The sequence below is a fragment of the Equus caballus genome, chromosome 19 (genome assembly GCF_041296265.1).
Source record: "Equus caballus isolate H_3958 breed thoroughbred chromosome 19, TB-T2T, whole genome shotgun sequence".
NCBI lineage: Eukaryota > Metazoa > Chordata > Mammalia > Perissodactyla > Equidae > Equus > Equus caballus.
Window position 1 is genome coordinate 53,547,750 of NC_091702.1, and position 25,953 is coordinate 53,573,702.

Here is a 25,953-nt window from a genome sequence, read left to right on the forward strand (position 1 = left end):
TGGTTATGGGAAGAGCCGAAGGGGTTATTTAATGCTCTGTAAAGCCCTACAGATAGAACTTTTTATTTGTTTTGATGGAAATTCCGTATCTTTGAAATTTGCTCTGTTTGTTCCTACTAAATTTGCGTGTTTTAGCATTTAGGAAAGAATACAAATAGATCTGTTTGGTCAGAATTTTTACTTAATTGGCATTATAGGATCTATCAGAATAGGGAAGCTTTTACAAATTTTGGTATTTTTTGTCCTCTTTTTATGCATGTGCCCAGCTGTCTTCCCAAAACTAAAATGAATTTTAAAAACATCATGAACAATTCCATTTAATGTATTTATCACGTCATATGAGGTAATGGTGCCATCTGATCTAACCTCTCTAAAATCTTAGAGTCCATAGGGTAAGCAACAAAAATGCCCATTACTAAGAAATTTTTGTCATATGAAAGAAAATCTCTCTATCTTATTCCACATATTCAATTCCCTTGTCATTTTGCATTATAAATAAATAACAAACCAATTTGGCACATGCCCACCGATTAAAAATAAAAGTTGTCAGAGTGAGAGGGGAAAGACAAAAATATGAATTATTAATAATAATATTAAGCAGCACAAAAAAGCCTAATGTGAAATGATATCCCCTAAAAAGAGATTTTATCAAAATAAGAATAGGACAGTGATACAGTCTTTATCACAAAATTTGCATCGTTGTCATTTTAAGCCAGAAATATATTTATCATATCTAGTGCATTTATATCAAATTAGATGAAAAGATACTTTGTGGCAAAATAAAGAAGTTACTTATAGAATAGTAGCATAAAAGGAAAGCTCAATTTTGAAGTCATACATTTAATTATCATATTGACCTGGTGGCTATATTCACTATAACATGATACTCTTGCACATTGCTATTTTCCAAATGTCCAATTTTCCAAATGTCCACTACTGGAAAAAGCAAGAACACTTAATTAGAAGAAAGAGTGATGTTTTTCTTTTCAAGATGATTTTAGAAGTTTACATAGTTCATATTTGAATGAGAAAGAATGTGGATTTTTTTCCTAAATGGAGGTTTCAAAAGAATATACACTGAATACTAGTTTATAACTAAACATAGGTTTGCAATAGTAGAGTGATTTCTTCTCAAGAGGAGAAGCCATTCAGGACTTCAGTGGAAATATTTCCAGCTTATGTCTCTCTAAATCAGAGATATCCAGCATTTGTGATTAACTGGAGTTTTCTTTTCATAAATAGGCTAGCCTTTTGTTTTTGGTAATTTAGAGGTTTTATTTCTGATAAAGTTTCATTTGTTTCATGAAAAGTCTTACAATTTCATTTGGAAACAAAGGTAATTCTAAAAAAAATCCCCACATTTGGAGTAATCTCATAGGAGTTATCCACATAGATTGTGAGAAAAATTCTTCACTTGTTATTCCCATGCATAGCAAGTGTGGGTCTGTTCAGTAGGGTTTTTGTTTTAACACTATAGAAGGCTTCCTTGACTTGTGTTAGGTTTGCTTGTTCCATTTCAGTTGGTTTTGTTCATCCTGTCTTGATAGTTTATTCTCTCAGGCGTGATGTTACATTACCATCTCAATTTCCTTGGCAGTATCTTTGTTTTTAGTTTTTAACTGAATTTAGTGCTCATGGAAGTTGAGAGACAGGTCCATATCCAGGCACAACGCAAAAAGCCATATATCTGCATGCATCTATGCAGTAAACCAACTATTTCTTTTCTGTTGCCTACATGAAATATTTTTCAAACAACTAAATCTGTAGAGTTCAATTTAATAAAAGCTTTTGTGTCATAGGCTACACTGTCTCAATGTTTGCCAATATGGGTTGTAATTTTAATTTATGTTGTCTGTGAATATCTAACTTTGGCTCTTAAAAATATATCTCCTCAATGCTATTGCCATCATCACCAAGCATTTTTTAAGCATCCCATCTATGTTAGTATACTCAAAGATATTGTCCCCTCAATGCAGGTTATGCAGCAAAGAAATCAAATGCAGTAAAAATTTCCATTTGTCTTATTTCTCATTCTAGTCTTACTAGTAGTTCCCATTGATCAGAGAGCATCAGTTGCTTCAGTGTTACTGTCTTGTCCAAATATTCATTCAGAAGTGATTTTCCTGGCTCCTGTACTCTTCAGAAGCTGTTTATTAAGCTTAGTTTTCCCTTGTAAATCATGTAAGTTTCATGGCCTTCTGATTTTTTTTTGTTTCTTTGGGGTTCACTGATTCTCACCAGGTACAGCCATTTCACAGCTGCTGTCTTCAGCTGCTGTCCTTTGGTGTGATTTATTTTTAATAGCATCCCTTTTTGCCCCACTTTGATAACCATTAGACTTAATAAATTCCTCATAATGTTGAGTTCTTCTTTGAGTTTTACTTTTTAACCCACTGAGTAGGAACAAGAAAATGACACAGGCAGTGACAGAAAACCAAGTAGTGAACTACCAAAATAAAGCCCAGCGATCCTATCCGATGACTGGGGTGGAAGTGAAGAGGTATTAGCCAGAGAACATTCTAGAAACAAAGAAAAAGTAATCTAAGTAGAACATCATCCCAGAAGGGAAGAACATATAGTCAATAAATTATGAGTAAAATCACATCATAGAAAAAAGTAACCAGAAGAAAATTGGGTTTTAGGTGTTTAGCAATTTTAACAATTATACTGAGAGTTTTTTATGTGCTCGGCAATGTGCTAAGCAACTTTCATTCATTATTTCGTTTATTCATTTATTTCTTAACTACAAATCTATGAGGGTAGCTATTATTATTTCCTCCATTTTACAGAAGTAAAAGCTGAGGCTTAGACAGTTTAAGTAATTTGCCCAAGGTCACATAGCTAGGACTGTGCAGCCAGAATAGAAACTCAAATGCTCTTTAAACCATTCTTTATACTGTGGTACCTTTCAAGTGACAGCCTTTAAAAGACAAATACATACATAATTCTAGCTTTACTGCTCTTTATAGAGACCGTGAAAAACCTCGTCAATTTTTTCTTAGCTTACATGTGTTTCCATGTTAGAAGAGTTTGACATGCTTCCATAGTAGAGCATAGATCAGGTCTTGAAAAATGGATCTTTCCTCAAGTTTACTAGTTCCACTCTTTGTAGTGGTGGAAGCATTTTTGGCCCACTCTTTTCTTAAACCATAGATAATGGCTGATTAATGTTAGGAAAAAATCTTGTGTAGTCTTTTGATATATTTTGAGTTAATGTAAAATAAATGAGTAAATGTCCATGTATTACATAATTAATATAGGCAACGCTTCTTAGGTAATTAAAGAGGTTTCCATTGACTTATTTCTTGGTTACTACTTGTTAAATTTTAAACTAATATATTAAATTCTTATAATCTGACATTCTCAGAATATCTGATAAATTTCATGTCCTGGGTATATTTGAGACAAGGGGACCTCTTTCAACATGTGATGGTTTCATGATAAATAATCTACTCCTCAGAGTAAAGATATCATCTCTCTTAAGCTTGAAGGAATAGTAGCCAGTATATGAAATCTAGTTTGCGCCCGGTATATCTGCTGTATGCAGTAGTCTGAACCAGCAAGTCAATAAATTCAGAGAAACTGAGCAGCCTGGAGTCAGAAGCATGAAACTCATACTACCTTGAGTTCGAGGGTTCATACAAATTATTTGATCCAGAAATTTTTCATATTTCTTTTAAACATCAGAATCCTCATTTCAAAACAAATCTTATTGGAGGCTTTTCATATAAAATAATAAGAGCAATATTTTATTAAAATAAAGTCATTTTACAAATTCAAGTTATTTATCATACTAAATATTATAAAGTCAATCAGTAAGAATATAATGGCAAATATACAAAAACATGGAAACAGTATTTGATTATTATATTATTGGCTTAAGCACTCAGTGTATTTTCCATGAGGAATGGAGTATGATATGGTGTCAAGAAAATCACGAGACACAGATAAGCAGTTGCACATAGTAACAGTTTTTGAGGTTTTTTTGTAACAGTTTGCCATCCAATCTCAGGGCCTTAATTTGAGGCCTGCATGAAAACTAGTTAACCTTATTGTGCATATTTAATTTGTAACAATACATTGGTCTCCGATGTTTTTTAAAATTTTATATAAAACATTTAAATTTGCAAGTCATTTTTATCACAATTGTAAATTGGTACAAATGTATAATTTTTTTAATTTACATTTTAATTAAATATTTAACTGCTCAATCGTCTCTTTGCAATCTCTCTGTAAGCTTGGGGACCATCAAGAGGAGTGTGAAAACCACGAATTTAGTTCAAATTTTTAGGAAGTACCTTTATTTCCTGTCTCTGTTCCTCTATTATTTAAGGACAATTAAACACTTTGAGGATTCTTTATCTTGTGGGTTTTGGTATTTTTTAAATTATTTCTTCAACTAGGGGTTAAACTCCGAAAGGGCGAGAACCTTGTTTTCGTTTTTCTGCTTTGTTCTCTCCACAAGCCTAATATTACACATTAAACATAGACATTGGGTTTGTCCAAAGTCATTTAATTACCATCTGCGTGCACTAGAGAATTTGGAAGAGGGGCCCAAATCTCAGTCTCAGTCTCCTCCCATCTACTGCTCTAGGTTTCTACTTCTGCTTCTGCATGATGCTGTTGATAGCAAAAGCAACCCAGGGAATTCTCCAGCCTCCCAGTTTCAAAGCTCCCAAGATGGCACTGTGAGCTGATACACTGTGGCTTTCAGAGGGGAGAGCTTTGAAAAAATAAGATTGGTAGAATAGTAGTTCAAGGTCCTGATGAACTAGAGAAAAAGGAAGGAGGGAGAGAGGGCTTCGAAGTGGAGAAGAAGTAGAAAAGGGTGGGTAAATGCTAGTGTAGAAGAAGAAAGAACCATTTACATGGTAGAAGCAAGGTAGTTTTGGTACCATTAGTACCTTCTCTGGAAAGCTTTGAAGTGTACAAGAGTGACCAAAAATCAGAATTGACTATCTGGGTCACAAATGAAAAATCAAGTCCAAAGAGAGAATGTGGGATCAACTGTGATATCAACCAAATGACATAAAAGCCAGAACTAGAAAGACTTGTGGGGAACCCAGAATACTCTGCTGCTTCTCCACCTTCAGTCAGGTTTTGGGTATCCAGATAGACTTAGCCATTGGGAACTACCTATTATGAAAGTCAAGCCATGTTGAGACTATTACTTGATGGGCCCGTGAGGAAACAAGAGCAAATAATAGTATGCTGTGAATTCACAGAACCCAAACTAAGTCTGTTTTAATAAATGGGCGACATTTCCTACTACCTTATTTGAAAAAAAAATCATTTTTATAGTATATATGTTTACCTAAAACCAATGAAAAGTCTTGTGTGTGTTAGAACATTTTGCTTTTATGGCTGGTAGACCATTTACTTTACCTCCTCTTCAGTGTCTGCTGGAACATTTATTTTATATTCTCTATTTCATTCCTGTTGGAGCATTTATGTATGATTTGTTTGTTACTTTTATCAGTTGATCTTGCCCTCCCCATATGCTCGTGTCTGACTGGCCTAGTTTCCCACATTCAGTATGTGATCTCTAGCCCTTCTTAAATATTAATTAGTGTAATTGAATTCCCTCCAGTATTTCTAACCTCAGGCACCTGAATCTCAGTGTTTTTATTAGAACTGATTTGTGCATTTAAAGTCCAACCTGCATCCCTATCCCCCATCCCCCAAACAACTTTTCTTGATTAGGTAAAGGTCAGGTACATGCCTGCCTCAGAGAAAGACTTTATGGGAAAATAAAAGCAGTATATATCACAATCTTTTTCAGTTAAAGGCTGAAAAATACAAAGCTTTTGTATTTGGCAGAGGAAATCATCCAGAGTGAATAGGAAAAGGATGTAACTCTGTCTCGGTACACAGTTAGAAGTCAAAAACAGAAGTTAGGCAGATCCCTGGACAGAGATGAAAGCAAACCCTCACCTAGTCACAGCCCATTCTCCTCTGCTAATGCGGTCAGGCCTGAGGCCAGCACCTTGTTTAAATCCTCTCTACTCTTCGGCTTTACAGATCTATCTCTGACCAGCATACTGTCTCTGGATGCACTCCATGATTACACATGAGTGACTCTGTTCCTCAGAAGGAAATAGGAAGAAGAAAAAGGACAAGAGCCTGGAAATAGAGCTAGAGAACCATAGGCTAGTGAGAGGATTTGTCAATTAGATCATCAATTACTGCCATTCATATCCAAGGAGAAAAGACATTAGACAACTAGAGATGTAAAAAATATTCTGATTTTAGAAAGTATAAAAAGGCAGATTATAAGAAGAAACAGCTCAATGTCAGTCCTGAGCAAGTGCCTAGAATGCATTATTAAAACAATAAAGCTTAAAGCAATGGTTTATGATCTCCTGAAAGAAGTGGTGCTTGTTAAAAACCAGAGTGGATTCAGTGAAAGCATGTCTACAATATATGACCTGACCTTACCTGGGTTAGATGTACAGATAGATTGGTAACTAATCTAAGTACAGACAGATTAGTAACTGGATGAATGACCACACTATTAAGTGCAAATAAATGGTTCAATGTCATCATAGAAGTGATTCCTATGGTATATTGCAGGAATATCCTAAGCCATATTTGGCTACCATGTTTTTTTCAATGACTTGGATGAAAGCATGTTCATCAGAGTTGCAGATGACATGATCTAAATACATAGAAAAGTTTTTGAATGAAGTAAACATTCCAAAGACATCTTGAAGGACTGGAATGATGGGCTACAGCTAACCAGATATAATTTCTAAAATGGATAAATGCAAGATTTTGCCTTTATATTCTTAAAGGACTACTCATGAGTGATATAAGGGAGATATGATGTAAGAAGCCAGTACAAGAAATCTACACAAATAGGAACCTCTTCAGGATGACCACTTACCTGGTCATCCTGATAAGTGACCAGGACGGTAGAGAATGAAATGTGTGATATGAGGAAGAGTTGAGGAACCTGGGGTTGTTTGGAAATTCATGAGGAAGGAGTATGACAACTATGTTCGAGTATATTGAGGACTGTCACATAGAAGATAAATTGTGTTGTTTTTTGTGACTCCAAGTAGAACGCAAACCAGTGATGAAATATACAAGAATAAAATATTCAGGTCAATATAAAAACTAACTTTTTAACACCCTTATGTGCTTAAAGCTAGAAAACAGACAAGGAGAAAAAAATATTGGTCTGGAGGACAGAATTAGGTTAAATCTTAGTTATGCCAATTATTGATTCTGTGTCTCTTGGGACATTTCTTGAATCTCCCATAATCTGTTTCATACCTGTAAAGTAGGTTTAATCAATTCCTACCTTGCAAGGTGTTGTGAGAACTTTAATGCCTGTATTAGTTTGCTAGGACTGTCATAACAAAATATCTCAGACTGGGTGGCCTAGACAACAGAAATTTATTTCTCATTTTTGGAGGCCGGAAGTCCAGGATCAAGGTGTCAGTAGAGTTGGTTTCTCATGAGGCCTCTCTCCTTGGCTTGCAGACAACCTTCTCACCATGTCTTCTTGCATGGCCTTCTCTCTGTGTGCACTCTCCTTAGTGTCTCTTCCTCTTCTTATAAGGATGTGAGTCCTATTGGATTAGAGCCCCACCGTTATGATCACGTTCAATTTTAATTACGTCTTTAAAGGCTCTATCTTGGAATGTAGTCGCATTGGGGGTTAGGGATTCAGCATATGAATTTAAGGGGGGGGGGACATACTCAGTCTATAACAGTCCCTGATATCAACAAATATTAATCCTCTAAGACCAAGGTGTTTCAGCATGGACAACCACTTTCAGGGATGTTTTATAGGGTGTTCAATCCTTAGGCAATTGTAATATATAATTTTAATGAACTCCAACAGTAATATTCTTCATTATAAAAATAAAATACCCAGGATAGAATCAACTCTGAAATTCTGCAATTGTTTAAAAATGCTCAGTAGCAAGGTAGTTGTTAGGTATACACAGCAATCTTCTTTCAATAAATGTTTTAATTTAATACTCAAAAATTCAATCTAACCTCGCAAATATTTACCTATAGACTAGACCTCCCTTGTCCTCTGCAGCCAAAATTCCCATAATGCCTTCTAGGTGAAACCTCCATCTCTTTTGTGGGAAGACATTGCTTTGCCAATCCTTTAAATGCTCTAAGTCAGAAGCGGTGCATAAAGTAGAGGGAGCATATAACTATCTCAAAACAAAAAACAAAACTTACAAGTTGTACAAGTAAATGTAAATTGCAAAAAAATGTAAAAAGCAAAAATTATACATTATTGTACAAGTAATTGGATGTGAAAAGTAAAAGCAAAAAGAGGTATGGCAATTTGATCAAGAGGCTTCAGAGTCTGAATCTACCGCTTTGAGACTCCTGAGTTCAGAACAGCGAAGGGATGATTTGTTTCGCTTATACACCCTCTCCTGTTATTCCTCATTTTAATATGCATATATCTTAGCCACTTATTTAAAAACTAATAGTTTAAAGTTGAGCCTAGGCCAGAATCTAGCCTTTGAGGTTGGTTAGTCTTTTGATTTGTTTTCCTTGTAAGGAGTATTTTGGTGGAAATGAGGCTGTGTTGTCCCTTGTGTCTGTGGGTAGTTGGAGTGACTTTTAAAAGTCGGTATTCTAGGGGCTGGCTCTGTGGCCGAGTGGTTAAGTTCGCGCGCTCCACTGCAGGTGGCCCAGTGTTTCGTTGGTTCGAATCCTGGGCGTGGACATGGCACTGCTCATCAAATCACGCTGAGGCAGTGTCCCACATCCCACACCTAGAAGGACCCACAACGAAGAATATACAACTATGTACTGGGGGGCTTTGGGGAGAAAAAGGAAAAAATATAAAATCTTAAAAAAAAAAGTCAGTATTCTAAGCCAATGAAATAATACATTCTCTCCTTTTTCTCTTGACAGACTAAGTAATATAGAGATGCACATCTTCTCAAGGGGTGTGTACCATTTTTGTCAGGCTAACTAAAAACAAACAAAACCTTGAACACTACTAGTAGTTGTCACACTTGGCAATTGAACAAGCCTCCTCTTGAGAGGGCCAGTTGCTATAACTATACGTTTGCAACTGAGAATCCAGTCTATGGTTTGGTAGAAAGTGCATCTTAGGGACTGGATCATCCGCCTTCAAGTCCTAGCTCTGTCATTTGTGACCTTGGGTAGGTATCAGATTCTCTGAGCCTATTTCATGTTATGTAAAACTCTGTATTTGGGCTTCTTTTTAGGTCTGCACAGAGTTTGACTCAATGTAGATATTTAGTAAAGATTAATTTATTTCCGTCTTCTCTGATCTTTAATTCTCTCACTTGCTGATGGGTAGAATATTAATACTCTTCCTACTTACCTATCCCACAGGATTGTTGAGACAATCAAATAATATGATGTTTGTGAAAGTGCTTTATAAACTGTAAAACACTATACAAATGCTATTTCCTTTTTCTTATGAGTGGATGGGGATGCTTAACTAGAAATGGAATTGGGACCAGCCAGGAATTAATGTTGATACTGTTTCCTAAGAGACGTTGGAGGCCTCATGTTGTTGTCTACTTAAATTGCCTGAACTGATCTATAAAATGAAGATCTTTAACAAGAGGTATTAAAGTTCATTGTCTATTTTTCTGTGGTATTTTCCAGGGAGCATAGGAAAGATTTTTTCCTTTCAATTTTTTCTCTGTATTATTGGGCTGCTGTCTGTTCTTGAAAATACTGAGACAAATTCTTATCCTTTGTAACTGTGAAGATCTGGGCCTATGGTGCTTACCATCATTATTTCTGTTGTACTTGTGGTAATTGTTGTTATTATTATTAATTATACTTTGTAATTATATAGCTTATTTTAAGGAAAGACAAATGGCTAGGACATAAGCTGCTATTATTGAGAGATGTTTGGAGTTTCGAACATTTAAAATCCACTTTTGACCTTTTATCACAAAGACTTCTGCATGAGTCTTCAAACACAACATTATTTTTTTTCTGCCATTAAAAATAAAGTACTAACTTGTGAGATAGTGCTGTTGGAGTCGTGCATGAGAAAATAGAGTCTCTTGGAGCATTTCATTTTCTTTTTCTGCCTTTAAAAGTATTTCCTAAAGTAGAGTTACTACATAGTGAAAGTTTGTTTCGGAGAACAATTTTGAAGCAGTAGGTGGAGATGCTTAAACAGTGACCCCATGCCTGGGTAAAGAGGTCTTGTTCCCCCTGCTGACTCCTGACCGCCTGGTGAAGAAAATAAAAAGGTGTATATCAGATCCCTATGACTTATTTACAACTGTACAGCATACAGAATATAGCCAATCATATAGTAATAACTTTGTATGGTGACAGAAGGTAACTAGATTTTTGTGTTGATCATTTCATAATGTATATAAATATCGAATCACTATGATGTACACCTGAAACTTACAGGATATTGTATGTCAATTATACTCCAAGAGAAAAATAGCCTCCATCTTCCAGAATATGCTAAGAGTCTATATTCCAAAAAAGATTTTTACTTAGAAGAAATATGTAAACAAATGACCAAGGAAATAACCCAAATCAAATCATCTCATTGTACACCTTAAATTTACACAATGTTACATGCCAATTATATCTCAATAAAGCTGAAAAGAAAAAGAAAAGGTGAATGAAGGTGGGTTGAAAATAGTTTGTGGTTTATGGGGCAGGCAGTTAATTGTAACCCAAGTACAAAATGTCTGGCACGGATTGTTAGAGACTCTTTGGAATAAAAAGTCCACCCACCTTCTTCAATCTCTTGGCTCTATTGTTTTCAATTCTTGAATATGCTTAATGCTAGTTAAGTCTCCTTTAACTGTCCAAGCTCGTTGGCCTGGGGTCCTTTGATTATGGATCTTCTCATTCCCACAGTTATGGACCTGAACCCAGTAGAGAGATTAGGAGGTCAAATTAGCATTTTTTTTTTCCCTTAGGTAATCTCCAAGTAGGTTCTTTCACAACTTGGTATGAAAATGGGCGTGAAATTTTATAGGAAATTAAGAGAGTTATTTAGTTATTCAATTTTTTCTTACTTTTAGGTAAAACCTCCTCCTTCCGACTCTGTCTTACCATCTTCTAAAGCAGTGGTTCTCAAAGTGACCAGCAGCATTCATATCACCTAGGAATATGTTATTACACAGACGCCAACCCAGTGAATTAAAAACTTTGGGGTGGAGTACAGCAATTTGTGTTTGAACAAGTCCCCCAGGTGATTCTGACGCATACTGAAACTTGATAACCACTATTCTAAAGAGATGTTGAAATACACTGGGAAAACATTTGAGCAATTAAAAATTTTACCAAGAAAACAAAAAATGACTTTTGGAATTCAGAACCCTCTATCATTTTACCCAAATTATATTTTACAGTTTTATCCTAAACTATTTAACAGTCCCTAAACACTTTGTATCTCTTACCTGCAGCTCAGATCAACACCACCCCCCCAAGCCTAAAACGACCTTTGTGCCTCTGTCTATCCAATTCTTAGTCGTTCTGAATTATCCAACTCAAATACCACTCCTTGCAAAAACCTTACCAGCCATGCCAATATTCTCTTAATTTTAGATTTCTGTAGCTCTCAATGTCTGCACCATTCACTTAAGTCTCACCTGTGACATATCTTGTGAAATAAACTGTCAACTATTATAATAAAAAACAGCTTGCATTTATTCAATACTCACTATGGTCACCACAACCCTCTCGGAGAGGTACTGTGCCTGAGTTTCTGAGATCTTAAGTAGCTTACTCTAGCTCACATAGTATGTATTAAAAAGATTCTCCTTCTGCTTCACACTTGACTACTAGGCTATATTGTCTTGTAATGTGGATAACATTTTCTCATATTGCTATTTTTTCCTCCACTATGAGCTGAGTTGCAGCTCAACTATATGCTCAGCTGCAATTAGAGACCATAATTCTCTTGTGGTCTTGTACAATAACTTTTAGAATATAGAAAGTTAATGTACATCTGTTGGCATATTGTGTTACAAACTCTAAACACATTTCTGGAATTTGTCTCACTGTTTTTTCCTTAGAAAAACCTTGAAGGTGAAAATGTTTAAAATTTTCCCTTAGATCCAGAATAGTTTCCATTTATAGGTTGGATATCTTCCTTTTAGCAAATTAATTTATCAATTGCACTTAAAATATTCAACTCACAATTGTGCATTGATTTTTATCATCAATTTTGATTAATGTACTTCAAAAATACTTTATTTTATGATGCATTTAAAGGAGGAAATAGCTACTTTTGTTTGTTTAAAGAATTTGCCAATTTTCAGAAGGAGACATTTTTATTTCATAAGAAGACAAACGATGAGTTGATAATGATCTGACCCATGCCTGTATACTTACATGTACCTAATGGTGATGAAAAAGTTGAAGATAATATTAGTGGCTAAATGATAATTATTCAGGAAGCATTTTTTTTTTTTTAAGATTTTATTTTTTCCTTTTTCTCCCCAAAGCCCCCCGGTACATAGTTGTGTATTCTTCGCTGTGGGTTCTTCTAGTTGTGGCATGTGGGACGCTGCTTCAGCGTGGTTTGATGAGCGGTGCCATGTCCGCGCCCAGGATTCGAACCAAAGAAACACTGGGCCGCCTGCAGCGGAGCGCGCGGGCCAGCCCCATTCAGGAAGCATATTTAAGAAAAAATAGACTTTTTACTCTGTAAGCATAATCACACTCTGTGAACATGTTATATTTGTGCATAACTTAAATTCATCTAACTGAATTCTGACCTAAGGAACAGAAAGCATGGCCTCGTCCAGGTCAGGCCACACCTGTGATTATTTTGGGGATAAATGTTTAACTAATTTCTATTCCTTTATAGCTGTTTTATCAAAGTGAGGATCCTCGACCTGGGTGGTTGCTAAAATGCATATTCCTGGATTGCCCCCTTACATGCTGAATCAGACTCTCTGGGATTGGAGCCCAGCAATTTGCATTTTTAACAGTCACTTCCAGGTGATGCTTATGCACAATAAAATTTGAAAGCAGTTTGTATTTGGATTCATTCTCTTTATCCCTGGCAGATCAAATCTTCCAGAAAACTGATCTCTGAGTCTCAAAACTGACGGTTTTGAGGCACAGAGGCTCAGAGACAGCCTTAAATAATATTATTGTATTTGCCTTCAACAGACTTTTATTTCATTCTGATACTTTTGTTGGCCAGGCACTCTTACGTAAATTAATCAATATAAAACCCAAAGAGCTCTGTGAGATAAGTATTCTTGGCCCCATTTTAAAGATGTGATTATTGAGACTTAGAGAAGTAAATACCTTTCTGAAGGCCACCCAACTAGTAATTGGATTCGGTTTGACTCCAGAATGTGTGTTCTTAAACTCCAAAACAAGGCCGAGTCAGAATTTGAAATCAGGTATTTCAATTCTGCCGTTCTCTTTCTAAAAAGACAGCTGAATAGTGGAGGTATTAAATTAGATAACAGCTAATTCCGAGTTTGTGTCCAAACTCTGAGATTTTCTGAAGTTAGTCAACAGTCGTCTTACATTATATGGTTTGTAGCTACAGTGTTATCCTGTGATGAGCTCAATCAGTAAACCATCACCTTGAATGTTATCAGATGGATCAGTGGAAGCATTGTCAACATAAATCTCTGTTTTGTAGTCTTCTTCGTCTTCCATTGCCCTTAAGAGACCTGATATATATTTTTCTATGCAAAGGTTATTAGAAAAAGGTTTTTACCATTTTCTTAAGAGATTTTCCACAACAATATCAGCCTTCATTTCCCTCAACAGTGGCTTGTTTTGATAAAGCGTTTGCAAATATGGCTGGTATACTGTAGAGCTCACTCAATGGGGCTCAACCCTGGCAGCAAGTTCAGTTCGCCAATAGACTTATAAAAATTTACAGGTGCTGGGGTCTCACTGCTGCAGATACTGAATCTTTGGGTCTGGAGCGGGAGCTAGATGTCTTGATTGTTTACAAAGCCTCACAGGTGCTTCTATAGACGTCTAGGATTGAGATCAGTGATCCAATGCATGACTCAGTAAAGAATTTGGGAATATCTCACACATTAAAAGAGCAATTGAGAGAAGCAAAATTCCTCCATAAATCCTACAATGAGTCCTTTGAAATAAAAGTGGAAACTAAGCAGCTTGAGAAGCTGTTGCTTGGGCCATCCAAATGTTCAGATTTGAGTCTCCGATAATGAAAAAGGAAGAAATAAGAAGCCATTAGAGCATGGTGCTAAGTGGAATTATGTGAAACCATTTGTAAAATGCTGTGGGGTTTGGAAGGACCTGTTCTTTTTAATAGACATTTTTGTAATAGCAAACAGGGTAATGGAAATGGTAGCATATTTGAATCTATCTGCATTTCCTTCAAATAAAAATAAAATAAAAGGAAAGGGTATAGCCTTGCAAATGTCTCTTGATCTGATATTATTTTGCAAGTTAGACAGATATGGGGCCACCAGTCAGCCCGACTCAGGGCTAGCTGTCAAATCAGAGCTCACTTCAAATCCCAGCACTAATCGAGATGATAAAGAGCTACCTTTCGATTAATCCTGCCCTGGACTTTCCACGAAAGATACTGCAGTTTAATTACTGAGTGAAATTCACTTTGTCTGATCTGCCTGTCTTTGCTGTAATGTCATAATATAATCAGCATCAGCCCCATCTGAAACACGAGGCTGTGAAGTCCAAGGACCTGTGTGATTGGAAGAAATAAAATGATCCTCAAACAACAACCAGCCACAGTGCAGTAATTATTCAAATCTTGTTTTCATCTGTATGTCATTCTCCCATTGGCTTGTCCTGACAGCATCTGAGAAAAGGATGGGAGAGAGCGTGATTGAAAAGGAGATTGACCCGATGGAATCAGACTAGGTGTGGGAGGGAAGAGCCACGCTGTATAAAATCTTAAGGCTAATTAAACTTGGTTTTTCTTTGGATCCCACTAGTCCACACTAAACCATTCAGCTGATGTCTCCCTGCAATTAAAACCTCCCCTTCAGTTGAAACTATAAAGTAATTTTACTTCTCTGAAAATTATTTATTTCTCTTTTAATACTGGCAATTAGCAGATTTTTTTGTATAGGTCTCAATGTAGTTTCTGTAAGTTAAACTCAATAAGAGAAGAAGGTTGCAGATTTTCTTCTGTCAGAGATAACAGCCTTTGAGGGCATCCTTTCTAGGTTTTTATGGATCCACTGCCTTACATAGAAGCACTAAATCCAGAAAGCTATCTGGCTTTCTCATGAATTATTACCTCATATTCTACAAAATGTTTAAAGTAACATACGCTAGGTCCTAGAGTTGGAAAGTTGATGAGCCAGGATTTGAACCAAGATTTGTCTTACTCTGGGTCATACTCTTTTGACTCTACTACCCTCCCTCCCTTTATTCTCATTTATGATTAATACCCCTCCAATGATTCATTTAACACGTTATTGTTGAGCATCTCTTATATACAGAGCACTGTGCTAGACTCCACATATACATTAGTGAAACTTGGAAGGAAGAATCAGCTGGTTCCTATCTTCAAAGCCTTTTAAGTTTGGTGGTTCAGCTGGTGGTTTTGTGACTTTTATGGTGAATTGACACTTAAAATTGAAAAAGCAATTGTACCATTAAGAACAAATGTAAAATATGAAGTCCGGAAGGTCTTTTTAGTTTCCCTCCTTTTATTCATAGTGTCACTATTCTAGCCATTGCCCAAAAATCTCAGAATCAAGATTCTCAACAATCTCAGGTTCTTATGACTCATATATAATCAATCATCAAGTTCTATCAAATCTTGTAACATATGATCCACCACCAAGACCCCTGAGCCTATGCTTAAACAGTAAGCATAGAGGTTAAGAGGCAGGCCCCAGAGACAGATGACCTGGGTTTGAATCCTGGTTTATCACTATTAACTGTATACGCTTGAGAAAGTTGCTTAATCCTCATCTGTAAAATAGAAACAATAAACTTACTTGCCTTTTGGGGTTGACATGCAGATTAAATGGGTTAATCCACATGAAGCACATAGTACAGTCCCTGGCACTTAGTAGAGGTTTAATATATATTAATGATCATTTCTTCCTTCACAATGTCTCTAGAACATTTCATTTCCTTTTTATTCCTACTGACACTACTGAGGTCACATATTTATCTCATAGTGCCCGGGTTATTGCAATGGATCTCTCTCTCTCTCTTTCTTTCTCTCTCATTATCTCTAGGCTTTCTCTGTTTGAATTTATTCTGCCCATTATTCCCAATTACTTAAAGTATCACTGTGATGGTGCCAGTACCCTACTTATATAAGCCTTTAATAGACCTCCTTTGCCCACAGAATAAAGCTGATTACTCGGCCCAATATTCAAGAACCCCCTTCACATTCCAGGCTCAACCTACCTTTCCAACGTTATTTTCCTATAATAATTTCCACTAACGTTTATTTGCTGCTCGCAAATGTATCTTTCAATTTTCTGCTTCTATGCTTTTTCTCGTGCCCTTCACATAACCTGGATCTTCTTATCACTTCCCAAATCCTACACATTTTTCAGAGTTCAACTAGATTTCTTCATTGTAGTGAAGATTTTCATTGTCAGCTGAGATTTAAGAGATGATTTTCCCTAAATCCCTATTCTGAATATCTGAATTGCTCTGTATTATAATTATTTTGGGACATTATTACAATAATTAGACATTAAGTACCTCAGGCACAGGTCAGTCTCTCAATACATAGTATTGTTTGCCCAACAGCATCCAGAGAAACTCAAATATAGTAGGCACACAATTGATGTATGCCAAATGAATAAGTGTTCTGAATTTGGAGTTTCTTCCTTGCTCCAACCACTTTTTCTTTCCCACAAATCACTCCTAATTTTGCCCTTCATTCCTAGTGCTCGTCTATATTCTCTTTTGAATATTTTGAAAACTCTCTCCCCTTGATGCCCTCCTCTGATCACTCACTTATAGTCTTTCCATTCCTCAGTTGTCAACCTATCCCCTCACTCATCATGTCCATAGGTATAGCAAGACTGCTAATAATTCTTGTTTCTCTGTTCTAGTTCATTCTGTGCCAACTACTTCAATGCTACAGTGATACTTGCTTAACAATAGAACAGAGATGATGGAACCTACTCTTTTTACTCTTTACTTTTTGGAGTGGTCAGGAAAGCTAATTTTTGTGAAAGTATTTATAAACTGTAAAAAGCTCCAAGTATAAAGTATAGTCTATAGTGTGTAAATATTTTCCAATAAGCATGTATTCATGTATTAAGTGTATAATTAAAAATATAAAAAGGAAGGTCTGATGAGCTGTATCATATTTCTGGAATCTAAATAAGATATACATGTGTATTTCAGGATTGTTCCTTCTATATTCATGTATCTCTCCTTTTTTTCCATCTCATCCCACCCCTCTCTTGAGTAACTCACACTGTTTGGCCTCACTGTTTCCATATATAGGACAAATGGGAGTCTTCCTTAAAATACCTACACTGGGAAAATTTTTGTTAATGATTTTTTTTTTTTAATCAGCAAGCAGGACTAATCCTTAACAGACTGACAGGAAGAATCTTAATAGTTCCTAAGCATTCCTGAAACAGCATTAAAAATAAATCAATTTTATCCTATACCACAGATATCAAGATTGTGCATATTATTTAGCTATGTAGATTTTCTTGAAATTGTTGCGTCGAAGCCCTAACCATAACAATATTTATGGTAACACATCCACACATTGGTCTACTGCCTAGATCCAATTTTTTCTTAGGTGATATGTCTATATTAATTATCGAGTGAATTGATGGAAAGTTTGACGATTGCTTAGAACTTGAAGTCACAGCCCCCACCAACCCAGTAATGAAGAGAGACATTTCAGCTTTGCTTTGTTATTATTAAGAGGAACCGGAACAGGCAGAGCAGTCTGCATTCCATTGTTTCTAGTGGGAGAGTGGTCCCAGAATGCTCCACATGAGGTTCAGTGGCAGGTAGGCAGTATGGACTAGCCAGCCTTGTACTGGGTAGCTTATCTATGTTGGCTAAAATAAAAAGATGTCCATATTCTTGAAGCATAGCTTTATTGTCCCTGAATTCCTATGGACATTATCAGTGGATTCATATTCTCATGCATTTTCTTTTCCATGAGGTCTGATGTCAATGTATCATCTAAGTTTTGAGATTTTGATGATAGGCAGTAGGTGTCTTCCAAGTCCTTTCTTGCTTCCCCTCTCTCCCTCTCCTATTCGTACACATCATCCAGCTGCCACCAAAACACTCTCTTGCCTGACTGTGTCACTCTCTTCCAAGGCAACCTGATACACCAAAGGCAGCAAAATCTTTATTCCTTCCTACTGGCCTTTTGGCTTCTCCTGCTTGTTTGGAGTTCTGAGTTTAATTTTTCAAGTTAATATTTAGCTCATGAGATAACTGTTTACAAAATTGTTAGTTGATAGTCAGGGATTTTTCCCCCCAGATTAATATGGTTAAAGTTTAACTTAGTGGAATAGCTCATTAAAAAATAATAAATATATAGGTATATAATTAAATAAAAGTATTAAGCCTGGGAATTTTGTTGATATGCTCTCAGGACTCAAAATGGACTATTTGTTCTAGTCTAGATAAGAGAAAGACCTTGGTTAGAGGCTTGGCAAGCTGACTCTGTGGAAGAATTTGAGCAGAAAGGGGAGCCAGAGTCTATTCCTAGGTGGCAGGTGACATGCAAATCATGGGAATAACTCTTTTTTTCTTAAGAAAATACCCTTTATTCATATTCTTGGTAATATCACAAGCAAAAGAATTTGTTGGCATTCTCTCCAAGTAGTACATTTGGATAATTTTAGGTTTTGATCAGTCCTGTGCTATCTTGTGATATTTTATCATGTCAGTGACCTTATATGTTACAGCATGATCAAACTGTAGACACAGACATAGGGCTAGAAACCAGTTTGTTCAGGAACTGCCCTCCAGCCATATCTGTAAGTCAGGAAGGACTGTTTCTTCTCCTGAGACAAAGATGAACTCAAGCTCCATCTGCTGATTGTTAGAGTATATCTTGTGTACTTACAAGAAATTTTCATGCTTTTGCTAGAGTTCAGGGGTACAACCCAGCACTGAAACCATATTCAGGTTGCTTTGGTTTATTTGGGAGTGGTTTTCATCTTTTCTTCTTGCAATGTACACCTCAAGAAACAATTGTTGGAAAAAAACGAGTAGAACAGTTAAGTGACTCTTGTAGAACTATGAGGCAATGTATATTTGTGAATTTCAAGTTCAATATGGAGGTCTCTGAAATTCTGTGCGTTGAAGACACTCTATATTTTGCCCATATGTAGAAATCTGTCTATTTGGCCAATTTCTAGTTAAAGGATCATTTATGGATATTTGAAACTTAGTTGCTAATATTTTTGCTATAAGAATAAATAAGCTTCAAGCCAAACCAAGAACTAGATTTTCTGGTCTATTCTGTGGCATTTCAAAGTCGTAAAGCCAGACATTCAAAACCTGCATATCTCACCAGCACCTTCTAAGAGTTCATTGTTCTGCCAAATATGCTGTGTTTATCCCAAATCAGAAGTAATTTTAGATTGAATTCCTAGTAACGGATTTCATATTTGATGAGACTCAAATAGGTTTTAAGCACCCAAGAAGGTAGTGGGAAAAACTGGAAAGAGAGGTGTCCCAGAAGATAGCCACAGTATTTCAAGTAGGAGGAAGTGGTTAACTTCGTTAAATTGCTGCTGAGAAGCTGAGTAGAATGAGAATGAAAACATGACCTCTGGATTTGGCAACAGCAGGTAAGGTAGAGTGAAATGGATCAAAGCTTTGTTGGAATAGGTTGAGGAAAGAATGCAAAGTGAGGATATGGTAACAGCTAACATGGACAATTCTTTCAATAAATTTTGCTATGAAAGGAAGAAGACAAATGGGAAACAACTGGAGAGAGACTTAGGATCAAGAAAATAGTATAAAGATTTGCAAAGCATGGTAGGTTTTTGTCTTGTTTGGTGTTTTTGTTTGTTTTTGTTGTTGTTTAATCTGCTTCCTCAGTTGAAAACAACATGAACAAGAATCAAAGCCTCAAATCTGGAGTAAAAAGGGAGAAGGAAAAGGCAAAGCCAGCCTGGTAAAATGTAAAAGGTATTGGCTAAGATTCAACAGTTCTACTAGCTACTGGTAATATGGCTCTAAATAACATTTCTGTAGCTATAAGTCTAGTTATTTATTGATCACACCTAAAGTCCATTTATGATATTCTAGTTCCACGAAGGGAAAAATAACAGGCATATTTCAGAAATCTCTCTCTAGTAGAAATAAAATTTATATCATTTTTAACCATTTACAAAACACATTATTATTTAGAAAGCACACATAATCTTGTCAGTTAACCCCCCCCCCCCAAGACTGCTATGAGGTAGGTGGTTATATTGTTTTGTTTAATAGATAAGAAAACCAAGGTTCTGAAAGACTAAGTAAGTGGCAAAATCCTATAGCATGCAGACAGCAGGGGCAGGGCTTAAACCCAGATTTTCAGAATATAATTCAAAGGTTCTTCCCAGCATCCAGTGCTCTCTCTCCGCTTTCCCTGTAGTCTTCTGTTTTGTTTTCTCTCCTCATTCTTCAATGAATCCCCTTTTTTTTTCATTTCTGGTCCAGGTTTCCATTATTTTTCTTTTTTTCCATTTCACTTTCCCCCAGACTTTTCAGATATGTCCACCTCCCTAAATATCTGTGTTTCCTCATAAAACAGAACAAGGTACACAGGGTTGGGGATCTGTATTAAGTGCGTAGGAAACATGATCCTACACCAAAACGTTTTACTAGTCAGGTGAAATTGCGTTTCAAACAGCCCATGGAAAACCAGCCCTTTGACCACAATGGCCAGTGTCCGCAGTAGAAACTCCTTCACGATATCTTGTCATTTGGGCTTACAAGCTTTTAAAACCAGGAAATGGAAAGGGAAGGGCAAGAAGGTAGGAGAGGAAAATGGGAAACGGGAGACAGGAGAAGAGATGGCACCGAGGGGTACAAGTGTTGCTCAGTGTAGGCCCTGCAGACCAAAAATTATTGTGTTTCTAACACTATTGATTTTTTCAGCAGCTGATATTTCAATCTGGGCGCAGTGTGTCTGTGAGTCTACGCACACTGTCAAGAAGAAATATGATAGTGTCTTAAAAGATTAATAATATCGCTGGTCCTCTGGAGGCCTGTCTTAATTCACTGGCCTGTTCCCTGGCATGTACTGTAATTTATCTAGTCTGATTTGAATAGCAAATGGCAATCGGCTGCCATTAGGGAAATGGGCATCATTCTTATTGATCCAGCATGGGCTGGATTTTATTTAAGGAGAACTGCAAAATGTTATTACCTTCAGGAAGAGAAACGGAAAAGGGAGCTTTTCCCTCGTGTGTGTTGGAAGTATTCTACCTTAAAAAGGGGGAAATGGATTGTGGATTTAAGAGAACAGAGGGAGATGATGATCCTATTGTGTGAACAGGGACACGTACAGGCTGTTTTCAGCATAATTGTTTACCAGCAAGAAAGTGCTCATGGTTATGAGAAAGAGGCCATGGGCTGCAGAGGTTAGAACATTGGGGCGTTAGTCAGATCTGACCTCTTTCATTGCCCAACTTTGTGAAAAGCCCTACTTGCTCAGAATCCATTTGTCAGTCTGTAAAATGGGCTAAAAAAAAAAATCTACTGGCCACGTATAATATTTATTTAGTGTTTGTTTCACATCCTGGGATCTTTGGATAAAGGGTGCTACAGAATAAGACAGAAAAAACAAAGAGGGCCTATTTAACATTGGGGGGGTGAAGTTTCAATATTTATTATTGCTCTTTATTTAGGACTCTTGAAGGGACAGGTTATGCGCTGAGTGAAGCGTGACGAACTAGCCTCATAATTCTCATTAACCAGAATGGGCATCTCTCAGGTTAACATTGAATCTATTGACTTTCATGTTCACCTGTTAGTGGCAGATCTAAACCTACACTTTCACCTGTTTTTACAGAATCAAGGAGAGCTGTCAGCATTATGGTAGCAAATGTGGGAGACAGTCAGACCTAGTCTTTCTGCCTATGCCCTCCCGTCTCTGCCGCAGAGAGAGGGGCTGAATGTGCCGTTCCCGTTAGAGCTTGTTGGAGATTTGCTGCTGAGGAGCACGCACATACCCTACCCCTAACCTTCCTTAGCAGGCCCAGGAAGGGAAAGACGTAGGACAAAGGTGCCTAGAGGAAGTGCTCAGAGCTACTGAAATTCTTTTCCATTCCACCTCGGGTTGTTATGGAAAGAAACGATAATGTGCTCCAGGAAATGGCCAAGTATAAAAGCAATAAAATAAATTGAAAATGACTTTGTTTTTTTGAGCGGCAGTAATTGCTATATGTTGTGATGTTTGCATAAGGAATTAGTTAATGTGTAGCAGAATGGCATGTGATACTTTTTATTTGCCTGATGACTATAGTCTCTGAGTGAATGACTTATTAAGGTTAATAAAGAAAAATTTGCTTGTGACTTGTAATGATCCAATTGCTAGAATTTAGCATCCCCTTATGCATTGTTGCCTAAAGGGGAGAAGGAAAAAACCCACACACATTAATGGCCGACTGGCTATGATTTTTTATAGTGGTGTGAGAACAAACAATGTCTTCTAAATTGTTGGTCTGTCTATCTTTCTGCCTGCCTGGGCAGGAACGTTATGGCTTTCTTAATTCTCCTGTGTGATTTATCATCCTAAATTCATTGTTTTGCATAACTCTGCTCAAAATGAAGAAATGTCATTATTTTGCAGCGAAAAAGTTGTCATTTGCATAATGCCTGCCATTAATTATTGTGAGACTAATGCAGTTGTTGATATTTTTAGGGCACAGTGGTACAGCCTGCACCTTGTATAATGTCATTCTGAAAACATTGGTAGTTAATAGGTGCCACAACATTGCACAAATGGGAAAGAAGATGATGAAGAAGAAGGGGACACCGTGGAACAGGCTGTGATCTTTATTTAGCTTTTTTTTCCCTGAAATGCTTGGTGAGGAAAGACTATAAAAGGAAGCGAATAGAGCAGGGAGCTGTGACATCCAAGAGAACAAAGGGATTGAAAAGCAGAGGGTTTCTATTTAGACTGAATTAGTGCAACCTGGGTTCCAGCCAGTTTAATGGAGGAAGTCGTGTCTCCTCTGCTTTGGCTTACCTACTTAACCAAAGCCCTGAACAGAATGTAGGGTTGGGCTTTTTGAAACCATCAATTAGGATAAGGCTTTCCTCTAAACATGCTCATCTTGTGGAAGAATCCTTTTAACTGGGCCTTTGGCCAAAGTTAGGAGGACACACCACAGTTTCATGGAGGAGAGCTGAAGACTGTCGTTTTCATGTTTTGATTAATCTGTCTTCTGTAGTTCCATTATTTCAGTATTTGTATCTAGGGCCATAGCTTTCCTTTACTGCAAAAAAGCAGAGGAGTACAGTAGTAGCATATTAGGGTGACACTTTTTCCCCCTTCCGTTCCTTGCAATAGAACTAACTTTTGCGTCTGATTCTTTAGGACAAGAGCCTACCAAGGCTTTCTATTTCACAGGTAAATGAAAGTCAGTTATAAAAATTCGATCAGAGATGAAACTCATTACCCTGAGTCTGGGAGGCATAAATATTACAAATGTAGGTAACTGTTGATCTTTTTAGTCATGGGAGCTGGGAAAAAAAAAACCAGACTCACATCAAATAGAATTTTTTTCCTAATTTCACTGTTTCGTGTATATTATAAATTTAGATAGTTCTTCTTTATCATTAAATTTAAAAGACATAGAAGAAATGGAGCCTTAAAAGTAGATCTAGTTGCTAAGACTGACCAGAGATATTTAGAAAGAATATATCATCCTTCAATGTTGAAAGCCTGGCATTATAAACTCTGGAAAAGGCAATATTTTTCATACTGTAATCCAGATTCTGATGACTATTCTGTGTCCAAAAACCAACTACTATTTTGGAGCCTTCTTAAAGCTAGATGATCCTTGTGAAGGAGACAGAAAGATCTGGAAGAGTCCATGAGGATCTGTCCCCATTTGTCTTATAATAAATACCTCAGCAGAATTCTGGCTGGGATAGTCTTGTAGATCTCACCTTGGATTTTGGAACTTAATCTGCTTGTGTTCCATTCTGGAATATGTAGAAAACATGCATTCTGAGTTAGGAAAATTTTAATTCCCCACATTGATGTCACCATCATAAATTGCCACATTTGGGGTTGTAAAAAACAGATGAGCCCGTGCGTCAATCGAGACCAGGCTCCCATGCTCCTCCTCAATTTTCCGTATCTTCTGAAGAAAAGGAAATTGTCCTAACACCTCAAATTAATATCCTTTGACTGCAATAAAATCGATACAAGCACACAATTTAAAAACATAAGTAAGAGGTCCAACATAGCGGGGAAATGGAGAGGAAATAAAGGAGAGGGGATTTGCACTTCATATGGTATACTAGGATAAGACTAATTCTTAGTCCTCTTGTGTTGGTAGCCTAGTGATGCCTAGTTGTCTAGCATATGTTCTATGTCTACCTATAAATCCTACATATAGATACGTTTGAGTATCTGATAACTAAACTAGCAAGTTATGCTATGATTGGGGTGACTAACTCATCTCAGCTAGCCCAGAATTTTCCCTGTTTTAACACCAAAAGTCCCACATCCCAGGAATCTCCTCAGTCTCAGGCAAACCAAAGCATTCGGTTACAGTAACCATGGTGGGTACTCACAAGGCATATTGATTTAATAGTTGCATTATATATTTCATCTCATATTTGAAAAGGGTTTCATATTTAGTGAACAAACTGCTTTCGGAACTCTTTTTTATAACATCCATTTGCTAAAGCATTTTACCTAACTATAAGAGTTGAGTAAAGAGGTGTAGATTTTCATGCACTGAGTGTCTAGCACTTTGATCAGCAATATTCTGGAAAGTAGCAGTCTCATAGTAAATAATCAGCACCAGCTCTGATCCCCTGTGTTCAGGAAATAATTTTAGAGCTCAAGTCTTCCATAGAAACAGGGTAGGAATCCATATGTTAGTTGGCATGATTTTCATCACCTAACATCTGATAATCATGTCAGACTGGCATTCTTTAATACTCACTGATTCCTGCCAGGGCTTCTAACTTCTCTATCCTTTGCTGTAGAGTTTTTCTCCTTTTACAGCCAGATACTGTGCTAAGAACCGGGAATACAAGATGGATAAGACATGGTCCTTCACGATGAGGTTTTCAATCTAATCTATGAAGGAAAAAAAAAAGCTACGAGAATGGATTTTATATAGCATATGTCTAACCGAAGCAACTGCTTTATTCGCTGAGATTAGTTAACACTATCACAAAGCTTAGACACAGAAGAATCACACTTAAGATTTTGTTATTGTTCGTCTCATGGATCAGTTTGTTCATTTGTTTAGTAAACATTTATTGGAACTCTACTATCTGCTCGGCAATGTTCTGAACACTGTGGATACAAAGATGAGTTATGCTTAGTACTTTCACAAAACAAAGAGTATAAAAAGATCCCTCACTCCCCCTCCAGATTGGGAACTCCTCTAGTACAAGATTGCTGTGGCAGCATTCCATGCCAGTCCCAGTCATCAGGGCCAGTTGGGCTGGGAAAACTTCTACTTTTATAGACTCGAAGGAGACATTAATTTTAGTTAGCTACTAATTTGACTTTACTTCTCCCGAGGACTTTATTCTAGGACTTGAGCTATCCCATGCAGGTGGGTTCCTGGATTGGCCTGTGCTGTCAGATGGAAAGAATAAAGGCCTCTCGGACAATCCAGAGCAGTGACTACATCATGCAGAATAAAGATTTTCTGTTTAAAGTTGATGTGACTAGGATGAGATGGATAAGTACTGGAACACTTTATTCATCCACTTACTCATTCAGTCATTGAATATCTATGAACCACATGTAATGTTTCAGACATTGCTCTAATTACTGGGAAGATAGAGACAAGTTAAACAAAGTTCCCTATGAAA

General features: G+C 36.9%; 1 protein-coding gene and 1 long non-coding RNA gene across 49 annotated transcripts in view; one reads left to right on the forward strand and one right to left on the reverse strand.

Moving 5' to 3' along the window:
• Window positions 1-25,953, forward strand: part of ZBTB20 (zinc finger and BTB domain containing 20) — a 746,634-nt gene that overhangs the window by 372,842 nt on the left and 347,839 nt on the right. The gene's annotated exons all lie outside the window — the stretch shown is intronic.
• On the reverse strand, window positions 3,729-11,150 carry LOC111768978 (uncharacterized). Its single transcript, XR_002801656.2, has 3 exons — window positions 11,019-11,150; window positions 10,732-10,865; window positions 3,729-7,577 (listed from the first exon to the last, which is right to left on the reverse strand). It is a non-coding gene; the product is annotated as an uncharacterized lncRNA (long non-coding RNA).